We start from the raw sequence: 18,240 nt of genomic DNA, 5'->3' as shown, positions 1-18,240 counted from the left end.
TTTTTTTTTTTTTTTGGCCAGTGCTAGGGTTTGAACTCAGGGCCTGGACACTGTCCCTGAGCTTCTTTTGCTCAAGGCTAGCGCTCTATAACTTTGAGCCACAGCACCACTTCCGGTTTTCTGGTGGTTCATTAGAGGTAAAGAGTCTCTTGGACTTTCCTGCCAGTGCGGGCTTTGAACCTTAATCCTCAGATCTCAGTCTCCTGAGTAGATAGCATGCATGCGTGAGCCCCCAGTGCCCAGCTTCAGATTTTTATTGTGCATCTAGGAGATGACTTTTATTCCATCAATATATGTCGCATGAATTGATTTACATATGTCTGATCATGATAGTGCTCCTGAACAAACCTTACTTAGTTACTTGTGTGTGTGTATGTGTGTGTGTGTGTGTTGGTCCTGGGTCTTGAACTCAAGGCTTAAGTACTGTCCTTGAGTGTTACTGCTCAAGGCTGGTGCTCTACCACTTGAGCCACACTCCTGACATTTTTGGTGGTTAATTGCAGATAAGAGTCTCACGTGCTTTTCTGCTTGGGCTGCCTCTGGACCTTGATGCTCATATCTCAGCCTCTTGAGTAGCTGGGATTACAGGCATCAACCACCAGCATCCAGTTTTACTTGATTATTTTTAATGTGCTATTGAATTCAGTTTGTCAGTACCATGTTGAGGATTTTTGCACCTGTGTTCATAAAGAGATATTGGCCTGTGACGTCTACTTTCTTGTCATAGCTTGGTCTACCTTTGGTATCAGTGTGTTATGACTAAGTTCTTTATTTCCTCATTTTTCTTTATTTCTCATATTTATTTATTTCTCACATATATGTATATTTTTATATTTCTCATATATATGTATATATGTGTATATACATATACATATATATTTGCTGATCCTGGATTGAACTCAGGGCCTGGGCAGCACTGTCTCTGAGATTTTTTTTTTTTGGTCAAAGGTAAGGCTCTACCACTTAAGCAACAGCTCCGCTTCTGGCTTTTTTGGTGGTACATTGGAAATAAGAGTCTCGTGGAGTTTCTTCCCTGGGCTGGCTTTGAACCCTGATCCTCTGATCTTAGCCCCTTGGTTAGCTGGAATTATAGGCATGAACCACCAGCATCTGGCTTTCCTTTATTTTCAAATGATAATCTTTCTAATTAGATAATTTGGTGTTGGCAAGATTTTCTTCTTTTGGTGTATTGTGTATTTCTTTCCCTCCTCTCCTGATCGACCAGGTTTCTGCTGGTAAGTCCTCTGATGGTCTTATGCAGATCCCTCCCTAGCCAAGAGTTTTGAAATCAGTAAACACTTTTACTGTTTACTGACTTCAAAACTCTTGGCTAGGGTAAATAATGCTGCAGTGAACATGGTTGTGCTGGTGGTTTTAGTGTGGCCTGGTTTGTGGACATTTGGGTAAATGCCTAGGGATAGGATTGCTGGATCCCAGGGGAGCTCTATGTATAGTCTTTTGAGGAACCTCCATATTGCTTTCTGGAGTAGTTGAATAAGTTTACACTTCCACATAGTATAGCATTACCTTTTGGCCACATCCCCGCCAGCATGTGTTATTATTTATTTTCTTGATAATGCCATTCTAACTGTGGTGAAGTGAAACCTCATTGCTGTTTTGATTTGCATTTCTTTTATGGCTGGAGATGTCAAACATCCCTTCATGTGTCCATTGGCCATTCTCACTCCTTCCTCTGAGAAGTCTCCCGTTAGTCCATCCACGAATCGGGTTGTTGTTTCTTTGAGGGTTCATTTTTGGAGGGGGTTTAATTTTTTGAGCTCTATGACACTGTGTGTGACTTTTGTCGGTTTGAATGTAGTGTTTAGAGTGTCATTAGAAAGCATTTCCTGCCATTTTCTTCATTGGGTTGATCCATTGGGTTGATCCATTGGGTTGATCCATTTTTGGGGGCTTTGGGGGGGACTCAGCTTCAGGAATCTGGTGCATGTTCACAAAGAGAGAATGTAACAGTGTGGACAGATTATTCGGTTCCTTTGCTCGCAGCCTCCTGTGGTCTCAGGTCTGTAGGGCATCCACAGCCAAGTTATGACGGTCTCAGTGATTGTTCCTCTGTGCTAGGACATTATGGGGGGCTGGAGGGGGAGTCTCAAGTGCTCCTAGAACTTTCTCATTCAAGCTTCTGGGTTCACTCCTGCCCGTACATGCCTCTCTCCCTCTGGTTTGTGGTCTAAGAGGTCTTGATGTAAACATAGATTCGGAGTGAGCTCTTCCCTGCTACCCTGTGCAAAATCATGTCATCCCTTCTCCCATCCACCTCTAAAAATACATCCATTCACTGCCTATCACCTTCCCCGCTGACTTCTGAATCTTTTCCTCCTTGAATTTACTATCTTAGTAAGAACTAAGACATGTAGCAGTGAGTACTAAGCACAAGTGCTCTGTACAAAGTATAAGTACTAAGCATTGGGTAGTATCGAGTACTACCTTGCTTCGTATCCAAGTACTGAGATACTAGGACTCGCAAGTATTCAACACCTTAACACTAAGTATTTGGTGCTAGTATCTTAGAACTGAATGTTAAGACGTTTAGAACTAAATACTGTCTTCCTTCACACCTGCGAAGTAAGTAGCGCCAAGTACCAGCACCTATTTAGTACTAATTACTACCTCATGTAATATCATCTTACCTCTTTCAATTAGTATGTAAACTGACCAAGAACAGAGACATTGGGCTGCAGCATTCATTCCTGTAAGGCCTAAACTTGGAAGGGTGCTTAGTATAATTTTTTTTGAACAAATGGATGATCAACTATTACTGTATTATGAACGAAAGATTCAGATATCCAAAGTTGGGGAAAGCTTTAAGGAGATAGAAAAATCACGTATAGGGTGTTGGGATGTGATGGTAGTCTTGATTTCCCAGATCAGCTTTATTTCATGAATGTGTAACCAGAATAAAGATGTTTTTGGTTTTTATTAAAACAAAAGAATAAACGTTTTTGGGTGTGCCAGTACTGGGTCTTGAACTCAGGATCTAGGTGCTATCCCTTTCCTTCTTTTTGTTGAGGGTTTACACTCTACCACTTGAGCCACATCTCCACTTCTGGCTTTTTGCTGATTAATTGGTGGTCGGAGCTCAGTCCCCAGGACTTTCCTGCCTAGGCTGGCTTTGAACTGTAGTTCTCAGATCTCTACTTTCTGAATAGCTGGGATTACAGGTGTGTGCCACTAAGCACCAGGGTGCCTAGAAAGAATAAACTTTTTAGATTCTCTCTTGGGAGCAGAAGGCATCCTTAACACCTTCCTATAAGAACTTAGGGAATCCATAGGTAAAACCACAGAAAATCGCCATCATTCTGTTCCTTTACCATGAATACAAATCCCATGTTCCCAAGGTAACACAATGTAAAGTAATGGCTTTTTCAAATAAATAAATAACAATTCCCGCTCCCCCCACCAAACACCTTACAGGTGTAAAAAGAGAAGCATCTGGTTGAATAGAGATTGCCAGCGAAATTGACAGATGATTAACATTCATTAAAACTTTTAATTAACACCTTGGAAAATTCCATAAAAAATGATACTGTACGGGAGTGATGAAGTGAGATATTTGGGTGCATTCTTCTATGTTGTGATACAGAAAATGGATCATAAAACTGCTTAGGAGAAGGATTTCTTGATCCCTGGGTCCCGTTCAGGTGTTATCTACCTCTGTCAGTCATGCCAGATTGAGCTGCCAATATACCTAACTAATTTTGGCAGATGTCTATGTACTTTCGGGAGGGAGGGGGAAATAACCCCTACCATTTAGATTTTTTTTTTAAATCATTTATTTCTTCCTTCTCCTCATGCCCTGACCCCAAAATTCCTGATTATGTAACTATGGGAGAAGTTGAATTTTCACGACACAGAATTTCCCAAGCTGATGTTAGAATAATCAGATGTATCACAATTGTGGGTATGAATTGGCTGTTATAAATTTGTGAGATGATTCATAGTTGGATAATCACTTTTTTTTTTTTTTTTGGTCAGTCATGGGGCCTGAACTCTGGGCCTGGGCACTCTTCAGCTCAAGGCTGGTGCTCTACCACTTGAGCCACAGCTCCACTTCTGGTTTTCTGAGTGGTTTATTGGAAATAAGAGTCTCATGGCCATTCTTGCCCAGGCTGGCTTTGAACCTCGATCCTCAGCTCTCAGCCTCCTGAGTAGGTAGGATGACAGGCGTGAGCCACTGGTGTCTGGCTCCATTTAGTTTGTCCATAAGATGAGGGAAGTTGTTTATTTATTTGAAAATGGAGGTGATCAACATAAAGAAGCTGTCAAAGCCTTTATAGATACATGTACAAGAGGAATTTTAGATTTTGTCAGAAGTTGATCCTCCTCTCTCTCTCTCTGTCTCTCTCTCTGTCTCTCCCATCTCTCTTTCCTTTTCTCTTGTTTACCAGTACTGGGATTTGAACTCAGGGCCTGGGCGCCGTCCCTGAGCTCTTTCACTCCGGGCTGGTGCTCTACCACGTGAACCACAGCTCCACTTCCAGTTTTCTGGTGGTTCATTGGAGATCAGAGTCTCATGGACTTTCCTGCCTGGGCTGGCTTCAATCCATGATCCTCCCATCTCAGCCTCCTGAGTAGCTCTCAGGTGTGAACCACCAGCCCCCTGGCCCAGGCTACCATTTCTTGATATCTCCCAAAGCTGCGAAGGATGGACGGTTCTCTTTGTCTTGCTGTGCATGGTTCTCTTCTGCTTCTTTCTTCTCCTTGGCCTCCATCTCTGTCACACCTTCCTGCTCAGCTCCTCAGGCTTCTTGCCTGTTGCCTTGGTCATTAGATCTGCAATTGACAAATGCCCAACGGTGAACCATTTTGAGTTTCCTAGATAATTTCCATTTTTGTGTGCGAGTCACTGACGACTTATGTTGTTGTTATTTTTGTTATTTTGTTTTCTTTATCAAGAGACAACAGACACGGGAACTTGAACTTGACATGGCAACTATTCAAAGCCGGCTAGTTTCCAGAACATTTGCTAGACAACATTCTAATTTAAATTGCAGAGGGTGTTTTTAAAGATCAGCCTCAGTAGGTCAGCTTTTGAGGGATAATGCCTGTTGTGAGTTTAATGGTTAAGTTGCTTCCAGTGACCTTTTATTCTCTTGCTTATTTGTTTTGTCAGTATTAGGATTTTTAAAAATCATTCGTCAGATTTCAGGACTTGGAGCCACTGGCAGTAAAACACGACAGCTTTAGAGATGCGAAAGACCAAGTTGATATTATTATTTTTAGTCTTTTTCTACTGTTAGCCTACATGTTTTTGAAGTCGCAACATTAAGAAACAACAGCTAAAAATTACATTGGAAATACTAAGTATGAATGTGGCCTGATTTATAATTCTGTGTACAGAAATTATAAAGAAGAAATAAAAAGCACACACACACACACACATACAAAACCCCCAAAACACTAAAACAAGATGCTCTAAAATTGTAATTCTGACTTTATCATTGTGACTAATCTTACTGAGAAAGAACAAAAGGTGTTCAACAGAAGTGTTAACTATATCAGGAACTTTTTGGTAAGCTCTGGATTTAAAGACAAGAAGGAAAATGAGCGGAGCTAAATGATTGTAATCAATTAGCCTTGCAACCCACAAGTATTTCTGGTTTATACTGCGGGTTGCTAAAATATGAAGAGGTCATTATCCTGGGAAGCTCCTCTGTTATAATATTACTTGATGATGATTTATTTGTCTTCTAGACTGAAAAGTAGAGAGAGAACCAACTTCAGAATTCAAACATGGGCAGGGAGCGAGGAGGGACAGAGCATGTGTGTAATTCCCAACATGGGGTTCTACTTTCTCCATGCTCAGACAGTGGGATTGGAACTTACAGAGGGACCTGTTGCTTGTTTTGCATTTGCACTTAATCCACACCCTCATCACATGTGTTTGGACTTGTGTGATTGTTTTCAAGTGAAGCTGAATGCTTCAAAGTATGCATTGAGTGATTTGATCATTCTGGGTAAACTTGCACATAGATGATGCGTGTTTGTGAAGTAAGATGCAGCACTGGGCTTAGATAAGTACATCATCATCATCATCATCATCATCATCATCATTATCTTATTTGTTTCTGATAGATTTTTTTTTTGGTCCTGGGTCTTGAACTCAGGAACTGAATGCTAACCCTGAGCATTTTTGTTCAAGGCTGGTGCACTACCAATTGTCCCACAACTCTACTTCTAGCTTTGTTTGGAAGTTAACTGGAGATAAGAGTCTCACAGACTTTCCTGTCTGGGCTGGCTTTGAACCAGGGTCCTTAGATCTCAGCCTCATGAGTAGCTGGGTTTATAGGCTTGGGCCACTGGAGCCTACCTGTTTTTGATAGACTTACTGGATTAGTTTACTGGGGAAAAAACTCACTTAGTTTTGTAAGTAGCTGAAATGTCTACTTCTATTAGCTAGATAAGCTGGGTAGCTCACGCCTGTAATCCCAGCTATTCAGGAGGCTGAGATCTAAGGACCCGGGTTGGAAGCTGTTCTGGACAGACAAATCTATGAGGTCTCTTATCTCTAATCAGCCACCCAAAAAAGCCACACGTGGGACCATGGCTCAAGTGGTAGAGTGCCAGCCTCGAACAAAAAAGTTCAGGGACAGCGCCCAGCCCTCAATCTCAGGTCCCATCACTACCACACACAGACAAAAAAAAAATGTGCTAGATTACAAGTAATAAAAATGGCTAGTATAATCCTGTTACTGAATGCAAGGCACACTTTCCATGCGTGAGTTCAGGTCATCTTACTAATAACCAAGTAATTTTACCAGGAGGAAAAAGAAGAAGTCATTCAGAACTTGGATTTGAACACCAGGACTGACTTTTTTTTTTTGGTTCTGTTGTGGGGTTTGAACTCAGGGCCTAGGCATTATCCCTCAGCTCTATCGCTCAAGGCTAGAGCTCTACCACTTGAGCCACAGCACCACTTCTGGGTTTCTGGTGGTTCATTGGAGATCAGAGTCTCACGGACTTTCCTGCCTGGGCTGGCTTTGAGCCTCGATCCTCAGATCTCAGCCTCCTGAGTAGCTAGGACCACAGGATTCAATACTCAGATTCAGGATTCAATATTCAGTGATGGACAGTGTTTTGAGAGTAACTCATTGGAAAAAATATGATTATAAACTATAAAGGTTGATAAGGTGTTGGTTAATGGTACTATGGAAAAAAACAACTGGCTGATGATGGATTTCTTTTCTCAAGCTGTCCAGTTATAGAACGATTTACCTTAGAATGCTTGTTACAGAAAATGAATGTTGTTAGGAGGATAAACATTGTGTTGGGGAAATGTCTGAAGTTCTCTATCTTTAAAAATGTATAGTTGTAGAATTTAACAAACTTGTTGTGACAAACTGAGAAGATAAGAGGAATTAGCTGCAGGGAAAATAGTATGCATATGAATTTTTTTTAACAGATCAAGCTTCGTGGCAGTTCTGAAGACTGTAATTAAAGTCAGGGTAGGAAGTATTTATAACATTTCTCCATCAAACATTTCTGTGATGTCTTGCAGATCAATGCAGAAGTTTGTAACGATTCACAGTGGTTTGAATGTAACATCTAGATTGCTGGACAGGCCAAGAGTAGACATCATATGAAGACATGTACTAAATGGCTCTCTAGTATTATAATTCTCCTTTGATCAGAATAAAAACAAAGCTCATCAGCTTAAAAACAACTTTTAGCTGGGAGACCAATGGAAATTGGGTTAAATAAGGAGACTTCACAATTCCTCAGAGAGAGAGGGGGGGAGAGAAAGAGAGAGAGAGAGAGAGAGAGAGAGAGAGAGAGAGGGAGGGAGGAGAGAGCATCGTACAGTACCTGTCCTTGGCTTTACTCTCTCAAGGCTGATGCTCCTTCACTTGAGCCACAGCTCCACTTCTAGCTTTTTGCTGGTTAATTGAAGTCAAGAATCTCATGGATTTTTCCCACCTGGGTTGGCTTTGAACTCTGATTCTCTCAGATCTTTGCTTCCTTGGTAGCTGGGATTACAGGTGGAAGGCACCAGTGCCTGGCTGAAAAAAAATTGTGTTTTGAGAAATAATGCAATTTCTATCGACCGTAGTTTTTAAAAATATTTTTAAACAAATGGAAAAAAAAGTTTTTGGCGAGGTCCTGATCCGAATTCCTTTGAGGATGCCATGAATGTTAAAATAGATTTAAAGTTTAAAGTAAGTGTGACCACAGAGCCAGATAACTGGAGGGGAGGGGACAGGTGGGGTGGGGAGAGATGGGGGGAGGGAAGGATGGAAGGGGCAACATCATCAAGATGCAGGGTCCTCATACCGCTGATGTATAGAACTGGAACACTTTCTTTTTTTTTACAACTTTTTAAGGAGAATAAAAATATTCATCTTAAAAAATGAGGAAAAAAAGAAAAATTTAAAAACACACAAAACCTTGGGTATTATAGAGAAAGAGACACAGATAAAGGTGGAGATGAATGTCTTATCCATTAATTCAGAAGATCAGAGACCACATAAAACTAAAACGTTAATTTAAAAAGAAAGTGTGGGCCAGGCACCAGTGGCTCACACCTGTGACCCTAACTACTTAGGAGGCTAAGATCTAAAGGTCACAGTTCAAAGCCAGCCCAGGCAGAAAGGTCCCAGTGAGACTCTGATCTCCAATGAACCACCAGAAAACCAGGAGCGGAGCTGTGGCTTAAAGTGGTAGAGCGCCAGCCTTGAGTGAAAGAGCTCAGGGACAGCGTCCGGGCCTCACGTTCAAGTCCTACAACTGACAAACTAAATACATGAATAAAAAGAAAATAAAATAAATTGGGATAAATTGAAAGTGAAAACCAAATTGGGAATGTTATTCTATTGGATCATGAGGGTAGACGATGGAAAGAGAGAGGTTGTAAATTCTGTAACAAAGTTACCGTATTTTATTGAGTATCTTTTCTATACCCAGCCTTAGTACCATAAAGCATAGTAGATGGATACCAGTGGCTCCCGCCTGTCATCCCAGCTACTCAGGAGGCTGAGATCTGAGGACTGTAGTTCAAAGCCAGCTTGGGCAGGAAAGTCAGTGAGTCTCTTATCTCCAATAAACCACCCAAAAAGCTGGAAATGGCACTGTAGTTCAAGTGGGAGAGCGCTAGACTTGAGCACCAAAGCTCAGAGACAGCACCCTGTCCCTGAGTTCAAGACCCAGTATTGACATATGCACACACACACACACACACACACACACACACACACACACACACACACACAGAGTATGTCAGGTTCTCTAGAGTTGCAGAAGTTTTATGTCTGCGCATGCACGTGCACGTGTGTGTGTGTATGTGTGTACATGTGTGTGTGCATGAAGACAGTCACCTACAAAGTGATTGTTCACAAGTGCCTGATTTGTGCAGATGACAAATGAATGAAACCTATGTGACTCCTCTTCCTCCCTTGATTCATCCAGACAGGAACTTTTCTTATTGGACCAGTCCCATCATCCCTGGGTCTGGCATTCTTGTGCCTCACCCCCACCCCAAATTTCCCTGTGAATGACCTTCTGTGGGGACCCTGTCCCCAGCTTCATACCCACACGCCTCCTTTGCCTCTATTCCTTTCAGATCTTTTACAATCCTTTCTTTCCATGGTAGTCCATTCTTACCTTTGGCTTGCTTTGGGCACTGGCAGAATCTCCAGGGCTATGGGTCCAGGTGTATATTTATTATTATCGCTTTTTTTCCAAAACACAATGCTCCTACATGTGTTTCTGCTAACGTTCAACTCTCCAACGTGAGCTGCCCGTCATCTGTATTCTATTTGCTTATCTACCCAGCCTTGACTTCCTGCCTATTTTTTTTCTCTTCCTTCCTGAACAAGGATCCTTCGTTAAGGTGTTTAATTTGATTTTTTTTATTAAAAAAATCAGCATTTGGTGTGTGTGTGAGAGAGAGAGAGGGAGAGGTGGGGGGCACCTAACTTCTTAAAGATGATGAAGCATTGGAACATTGGAACCAGTTTGATTGAGTTATAGATAGTTTTTATGAAATCTCTGCTGATACACACAAACATCTATTCTGAACAGCTCCTGGGTAGTTATATCTAGGTACTTTTCCATTCTCATAATGGATTGTACTCTTACTTTTTGTGTGTCTGTGTCTCTTCATTCCGTGTTCTAGAATTTCCCTCCCCACCCCCACACTGCGCCCACCTGTATGTTGGTTGTGGAAATTGAGAGGAATCAATGTCTTTGGGCCTGTGGAATCTACTAGCGTCTGCAGTGATCTGATTGTGCCATGAGGTTGAGAAAAGCGATTGCAGCCTATTTTTGAATAATTTCTCTGACGTAGCAAATGTGAGATTTCTCAGTCGGATGCCAGTGTTTCTTCTCTTGTTCTGAAGGGGCTGGTGGGAATTCATTCCTGCAGTGACACAAGAGTACCTGATCATATTTCTGTTTAAAGCCTCACTTGGTGGTCAGTATGTATCTGGATTTACCAATGAAAAGCAACCCGATGAATGTCAGATGGGTATCGTCTGGGTTTTAGGACCGCAAATCGATTTCTAGGGGAGTTCAAAATGAGATCTAATATGACTTAAATCCTGGATCGGGTGAGAAAAAGATCATCAATTTGGTGGCAGAAGAGGAGCTGATTTGCTAGTTATTTGCTGGGCCACAAAGTTTGGCAACTGTATGGAAGTACAAGCAGGGGAAAGCCGGGTCTGTTGTGATGTGTGGTGAGGGTTAGTACATTCATGGACGTTGTGATGTGTGGTTAGGGTTAGTACATTCCACGGATGGGTCATCTGATTTTGGCCTTCAAGTCACCGGGAGAATTCTCCATTGGTATTTCTCCTATGGGTGCATTATTGGTATAACCAGATTTGGAGACAGACATCTTTTCACCTCCGCCTTCTTTGGAGATGGTTGAAAATGTTTGCAAGTCCTTCTTGTGGATTTCTGATGTGGATCGCTTGGACCCCCCTGAAGCAATGTTAGGGATCACAATGAAAACACTGAAAATGATGGACCAGAACAAGTGGAATATGAGAGAGAGAGAGGTGTGGGGAAATAGCAGAAATGTAAGATCTGCAGTAGGTCCTGGAGGCTGAATATCTTCATAGTACCTTGGAAGATTAGGTGCTGTAGGATTTTGGAATCGAATGCAATTCTACAGATGATCTGCATTGTTCATAGATGTTATTTTGAGAACAAGGGAAACAAAGGTTAAGTGGCATCGTCTTAGTCACGTAAATGGTGGCACTGTGTATGGATTGGCCACCATGATGTTAATGATCTTTAATTATGTATTTATGTACTTATTTATTTATTTGTCAGTCCTGGGGCTTGAACTCAGGGCCTGGGCCTCTGTCCCTGAGCTCTTCTGCTCAAGGCTGGCGCTCTACCACTTGAGCCACAGCACCACTTCTGGTTTTCTGGTGGTTCATTACAGATAAGAGTCTCATGGACTTTCCTGCCTGGGCTGGCTTTGAACTGTGATCCTCAGATCTCAGCCTCCTGAGTAGCTGGGATGACAGGCGTGAGCCACCAGCAAACGGACTTTCAAAGAAGATAATGGGAGTGGTTGTTAGTACTCTAAATTCATATTGAATTGAACAAAGGATGTGTGATGTGTACTGTTGTTACTCAAAAAGAGAACTCCTAGAACTCCCCCCAAACTAATACAGAAAGAGTAGAGGATAAGAAGATCAGAAGTAGAGTTGAAATCCCCAAGTTCACTTCCAGCTTGGCTCTGAATTCGGTGGTAGGACGTGAACTCCGGGCCTCGTGCATGTGAGTCAAGCGCTCTACCACCGAGTCATAGCCCAGCCCAGCTCTGGGCCACCCCAGAGAACAACCTGACACTGTCTCTCAATCCTGACATTGATGAAACTGGGGTTATCGTGACCAAGCTAATTCACAAGGTCCCATGAATGCATATCTGTAATACGCGCAGTATGCAGTGATTGTACGACTCAGATGTGCTGCATGAAAGAAATGGAGACGAAGGGAAAACTAAGATATATACAAACATAAAATCTAAAAATCTAATGGCACCTAAGGAAGGTTTGACCAAGGGCCGCTTGCTATGAACACAGCACGGTGTGCTGTTAAAACCGTGGTATTCATAAAAGCAAATGGACTCCTGGCCAGCTGTCGCTGGATGATGGCTGTCATCCCAGCCACACTGGAGGCTGAGATCTGAGGATAGTGATTTGAAGCCCGTCTGGGTAGGAATGCCCATTAGATTTTTTTGTTTTTATCTCCAGTTAACCAGCAAAAAGCCAGGAATGGAGCTGTGGCTCAAATGGTAGACCTCCGGCTTTGAACAAAAATGCTGAGGGCATCAACTAGGCTCTGGGTTCAAGCGTGCGCACACACATACACACATACACACACACACAATACACACACACTTTTTATATATGTATATAATATAGCATGTAATATAATTTATAAATATATATCTATACATAAATATGCTTATTTATGTATAAACATTACTTTAAGCATATTCATTTACATAGAAATGTTTGCTTATATAATATATATATACATGTATGTATTTATTTATATAAATATGTTTATATGTAAATTATTATTATTATTATTGGTGGGTCGTGGGGCTTGAACTCTGGGCCTGGGCGCTGTCCCTCAGCTCTTCAGCTCTACCACTTGAGCCACAGTGCCGCTTCCAGCTTTTTCTGCTTATGTGGTGCTGAGGAATCGAACCCAGGGCCTCATGCACGCAAGGCAAGCGCTCTACCACTGAGCCACCTTCCCAGCCCCTATAAATTATGTATTTATAAATTACAAATAATTATATGTTATATATTTATTGTGTATATGATAAGCTCTTAATGCATATGGGTTTGGGAGTTATGGACCAAGTGTTTATCAACTGAGAAACTTGCTTTTTGACACACTTGGCTGGTTGCAGAAGAAGTTAGGTTGAGATCAGGACAGTGATCCTCTGCATCATTTTGTTTTTGTTTTTGTGTTTTGAACACCTGTGTGCCCTTGGTGTGTTTCCAAATCCTCAGGCTTTGGTCTGTTTACTTTATGGCTAAATATAGACATATTCAAAAGAAGTGTCCCTTATTTTTTTCATTGCTCAATAAACGACTTTTTCTTTCTTATTTTCAATATCTATCAGATATGACCGTGTGTGTGTGTGTGTGTGTGTGTGTGTGTGTGTGTGTGTGTGCACGCGCGCATGCACATATGTGTGTGCCAATGCTGGGGCTTGAACTCAGGGCCTAGAACGCTATCACTGAGCCTTTTCTCTCCAGGTGAGCACTCTACTATTTCAGCCTCCCCGACTTCGGGCTTTGTGGTTGTTCACGGGAGGAAGGAGTCTTCGCTGACTTTCCTGTCGCTGCTAGCTTTGGATCCCCTTGCTGGAGGTCGTTAGGAATGCAAAGGAGGTCAGAAGTTTTGTTCAGAATGAGAGGAAACTGCAGTCCAAGCTCCCACCCTACCCATCTGAAGGAAACAAGAAGATGGGAGGAAGTTCTATTCGTGTAGTGAGGATTACAGGTGCAAGCCAACAGGCCCGGCCTGACATCTGTTTTCTTATATTGACCATGTTCCTTTTCCTTTTCCCTTCTGCTTCTCTGGCTTCTTTGTTGATCAAGATACAACTCAAGGTTTTGCAAGGTGTAAAGATTTCCATCTTGAAATGGATTCTCATATCCCTCGTTGTGTCTAAATCTCCAGCAACAAAACCAAGCTGGGCTCATGTGTCATTCCAGCCACACAGGAGGCCGAGACCTGAGGACCCCAGTCTGAGGCTAGCCTAAATGGGAAAGCCTGTGAGACGCTTACTTTCCATGAACCACTAAAAATGACAGACGTAGAGCCATGGCTCAAGTGGTAGAGCGCCAGCCAACCTTGATTGAAACAGCTGAGGGACAGCACCCAGGCTGTGAGTTCAAGTCCCAGTACTGGGACCAAGACCAACAGCAAGCAGGCTGTGATGGAGCAGGTTAGATTTTCCCAGGGTGAGGTTTTGCTTTTCAGCTCAGTTTTACAACTCTGGCAAAGGTTTTCTCCCATCCTTCTTTGCATTTTCCTTCTCTCCATCCACAGTGTGCGGGGCGTTGAAAGTACTTTAAATAAATCTGATTTTTTCCCCTCCCTTCACCTTCACTTCATCGTATCTCAGGTACAGCATGAAAAGAAAGCAAGGGAGAGTAGACAGGATGAGGGAAATATTCCTGTGGCCCCATGTGCAGGGATGCGAGGGGAGGGGCCCAAAGGTGGACCGTCTCTGAAGAGCTAAGCATCCATTGGACAGAATGAATACCAGGCGGTGGGAAGGTAGTTAGGGGCGTGGCTAGTGGTGGAGGGTCCATGAACCCTGAGTAATAAACCATGTGACTTGAGGGGAGGGGTGGAAGGGACAGAGATGGGGGAGAATGTTGCAAGGGCTGACATGGATCAAGATGCATGGCCCTCATAACCTGCCCTTGGTACAACCACTTAGTAATTTGAAAAAAACTATGACTTAGAACAAGAAGGTGAGCTTGGGCTGAGGCCCCTACCTTGAAAGTATGGTAGAAATTGCGTGAAGAACAGGCTCAGGTATGAAATTTTAGAATTGTCATGAAAGAGATTATGGTTTGTGTGTGCATATATATCAGCATATATATAAGTATATATCTGTATAGGTATATAAATATATACCTAGATATTTATATATATTTATAGAATATATATACCTATATATACCGGTATATATTTATATTATATATTTATATAATTTATATAATATATTTATATATAATATAAATATATACCTGCATATATAGGTATATATATATGTACCAATATATAGCTATGTATACCTATATACCTATATAGAGGTATATAAATGTATACGTATACAGATATATACACTACACATAGATGTGCATCTGTATGTATATATTTGTATAGATCCACACATGTAGTGTACAGTACATACATGCACGCCATACACACACACACACACACACACATACACACACACGCACACATGCTGAGGCTTGACCTCAGGGCCTGGGCGCTGTCTTTGAGCTAGCTTCCTACCACTTTAAGCCGCAGCTCCACTTCCGGTTTTCTGGTGGTTCATTGGAGAGAAGAGTCTCACAGGGACTTTCCTGCCTGGGCTGGCTTTGAACTGTGATCCTCAGATCTCAGCCTCTGGAGTCGCTGGGATGACAGGCGTGAGCCACTGGTACCCGGCTCCTGGTCCTATGTGGAAGGGCAGATTCTAAAACCATATTGTGGAGATGATCTTTTCCAGCTTAGATGGTTGTACGAAGGGGCCTTAATTCAACATGTCCGATTACGTGTCATCCTCCTTGAGCTATGCTCACATGGAGCTGTGACCCAAACTTGTACAAATGCCCACCTGTACACGTTGACGGTCTTATTTTGGAGACTCTGTTTTTGTTCCTGGGCCTTCTCTGTGCAGCGTGTAAGGATCTGTGTCACTGGAGTTGTTTCTGTGTGCGGTCCAGAGTCTGTTCTATCCCTCTTCTAAAAATACACAGATGTTCATGTTAGTGTGCTGTCCAATCGCGAGGGAGATATTTCTGTATAAAAATTAAGCTATAAAAATGGCCACACAGAATTAAAATAAACAATAAAAAATAGCCACACACATTTATCGGATTATTAATTATATGGAAAAGACCGAGTCGGGCCCTGATGGCTTGTGCCAGTTAATTCTAGCTGATCGAGATGGGAGAATCGTGCTTCAGAGTCCAAAATGCCGGAAGCAGAGGCACGGCTCAAGTGGTACAGCACCAACCCTGAGCAGGGAAAGGCAAATGAGAGCACCAAGCCCTGAGTTCAAGCCCCAGTGCTGGCACTAAGTAAAAACCATCATAAAGATAGCCAGCTAGCTCAACAGTGTGACAGGAAGCAGCAGTAGAGTTAAAGAAAGTAAAATAATGACTCTTCGTTTCTATAATTTGATTAGAAGAAACTAAGTTACTAAACTGGGAAACACGAAATGTGATTATTCAGTGTAGATAATTTCATTTACCCTGTGGCTGTGTTTTGGTTTTTCTATAGTGACTTTTATGAATTTCCTTGTAGAATGTCTCATAATCATGTCCTCTTCCTTCTTATAAATGTATATATGTATTATCTATCTATCTATCTATCTATCTATCTATCTATCTATCTATCTATCTATCTGTCTGTCTGTCTGTCTGTCTGTCTGTCTGTCTGTCTGTCTGTCTGTCTGTCTATCTGTCTATCTATCTAAAAATTTTTAATTTTCGTATGCTTTGAGTTTACTACAATGGCCAAAATAATAGTTTTATTCTTTTATTCTGACTTAATGGCAAGTAGCCACAATACCCAAACCAGGAAATTACCACAATGCACTATGACTAAAAGTCAACCTTAATCTAATTTCAATTGCTTTTCTGTTAATGTTATTTTATGATCAATCTGCATTCTTGCATCAAATTTAGTTGTATGTCCCCTTACTCTTGTTTAATATGAGAAAGTACCTTTTTTTCTTTGTGTGTGTGTGTGTGTGTTGGTCCTAGGGCTTGAACCTAGAGCCTAGACACTGTCTCTAGTTGTTTTTTCCTCAAGGTAAGGTCCCTACCACTTGAACCACAGCTCCACTTCTGGCTTTTTGCTGGTTCATTGGAAATAAGAGTCTCATGGACTTTCCTGCTTGGGCTGGTTTTGACCCACGATTCTCAGATCTCAGCTTTCCCGTCTTTCGGGAGGTAGATGGTTTGATAAGCCCCAGTCCGCTAGTTTACAAAATGCCTCTCAGTGGTGATTTTATCCTCTGATCAGATTGTAGACATGCACTTTGGACCAGAATGGCACAGAAGACTTAGTGTCTCCCCACTGTAAATTTACATTTTTCCACTGAATTAATAAATATTTTGATGTTGTTAATACGAGACCATGCAAACATTGTGTTCTTGAACTTTTGTCCCCTTTGATCTTCATGCTCATCAGTAAGATGATGTGTGCAACATTTGCTATAGTTTAGTGTTATAATGGTGGATTTGCTCTTTCTCTTTTTGATAATTGCAACTCTGCTCCAATGAAGAGCTATTCTTCCTTTATTTATTATGTGCATTGAATAAATTCAATACATGATGACTTCAATGATTGCTTTTCATAATTAGCCTTCATTAATTTCATCTATGTAGATTCATGCACGTTTATTTTTATTGTATAGCTTAGGATGGAAGGATATATCGACTTTTCCTTTGTACCAGTCCTGGGGTTTGAACTCAGGGCTCTCTGTCTCTGAACTTTTCAAGGCTAGCACTCTGTTACCGGAGCCATAGCTCGACTTGCGGCTTTTTGGTGGTTCATTGGAACTAAGTCTAATGGACTTTCCTGTTTAAGGTGGCTTTGAACCTGGATCCTCAGATCTCAGCCTCCTGAGTCTTGAGGCTGACAGGCGTGAGCCACTGGTACCTGGCTCAGCAAGGTGAATTACATAGTAATCACTGAGATAATTTCACTGTTGAATGATCTTACTTTTGGTCACTGGGTCTTTTCAAGTTTGACACACACACATACACACACACACACACACACACACACACATATATTGGCATGCCTCCTTTTCCTGACTTTTCAAGACCTTTAAAGAGATGTCCCAGGCTAAGCTCCTCTGTTCCTTCTCTGGGATCAGCTGGTGCAGACGCTGAGAAACTAAAGCCTTGTTCCATAGGAAGTAGAAATGAAGAAAAAAAACCGGATGATTTCTGGATGTTATATAAAAAGAAAGATATATTAAGCCAGGCACTGGTGGCTCACGCCTGCAATCCCAGCTACTCAAAAAGATGAGATCAGGGGATCAAAGTTTAAAGCCAGTCTAGGCAGGAAAGTTGGTGAGACTCTGATCTCCCCAGAACCACCCAAGAGCCAGAAGTGGTGCTGTGGCTCAAGTGGTGGAGCACCAGCCTTGAGTGAAAAACAAAGGGACAACTTGCAGGGCCTGAGTTCAAGCCTCAGTGTAAACACACACACACACACTTCTGTTAAAGGTTTTTTATGCCTTCATGCTTGGAGCCCATGTTGCCTTCTCCAGAACTTCCATGTTCTTTTCATACTGCCCCTTTCCTGCCCCGTTGTCTCTGATAACAAACTGCACGTCTTTGTGGAAGACCATTCCGACTCAGGAACATCACAACCTTCACACTAAAGCTGCTCTTAATGAGGTGCTGTGTATGAATTAAGTTCGCTTCCCTGCCTCTGGTGGCAACCTCTGTTTGGTGTTTGTCTGGTTTTGTTTTCGTTTATGAGGAT

Source organism: Dipodomys ordii, unplaced genomic scaffold (genome assembly GCF_000151885.1).
Source record: "Dipodomys ordii isolate 6190 unplaced genomic scaffold, Dord_2.0 Scaffold81, whole genome shotgun sequence".
In the NCBI taxonomy this organism is placed as follows: domain Eukaryota; kingdom Metazoa; phylum Chordata; class Mammalia; order Rodentia; family Heteromyidae; genus Dipodomys; species Dipodomys ordii.
Note: the sequence above shows the minus strand (reverse complement) of the source record.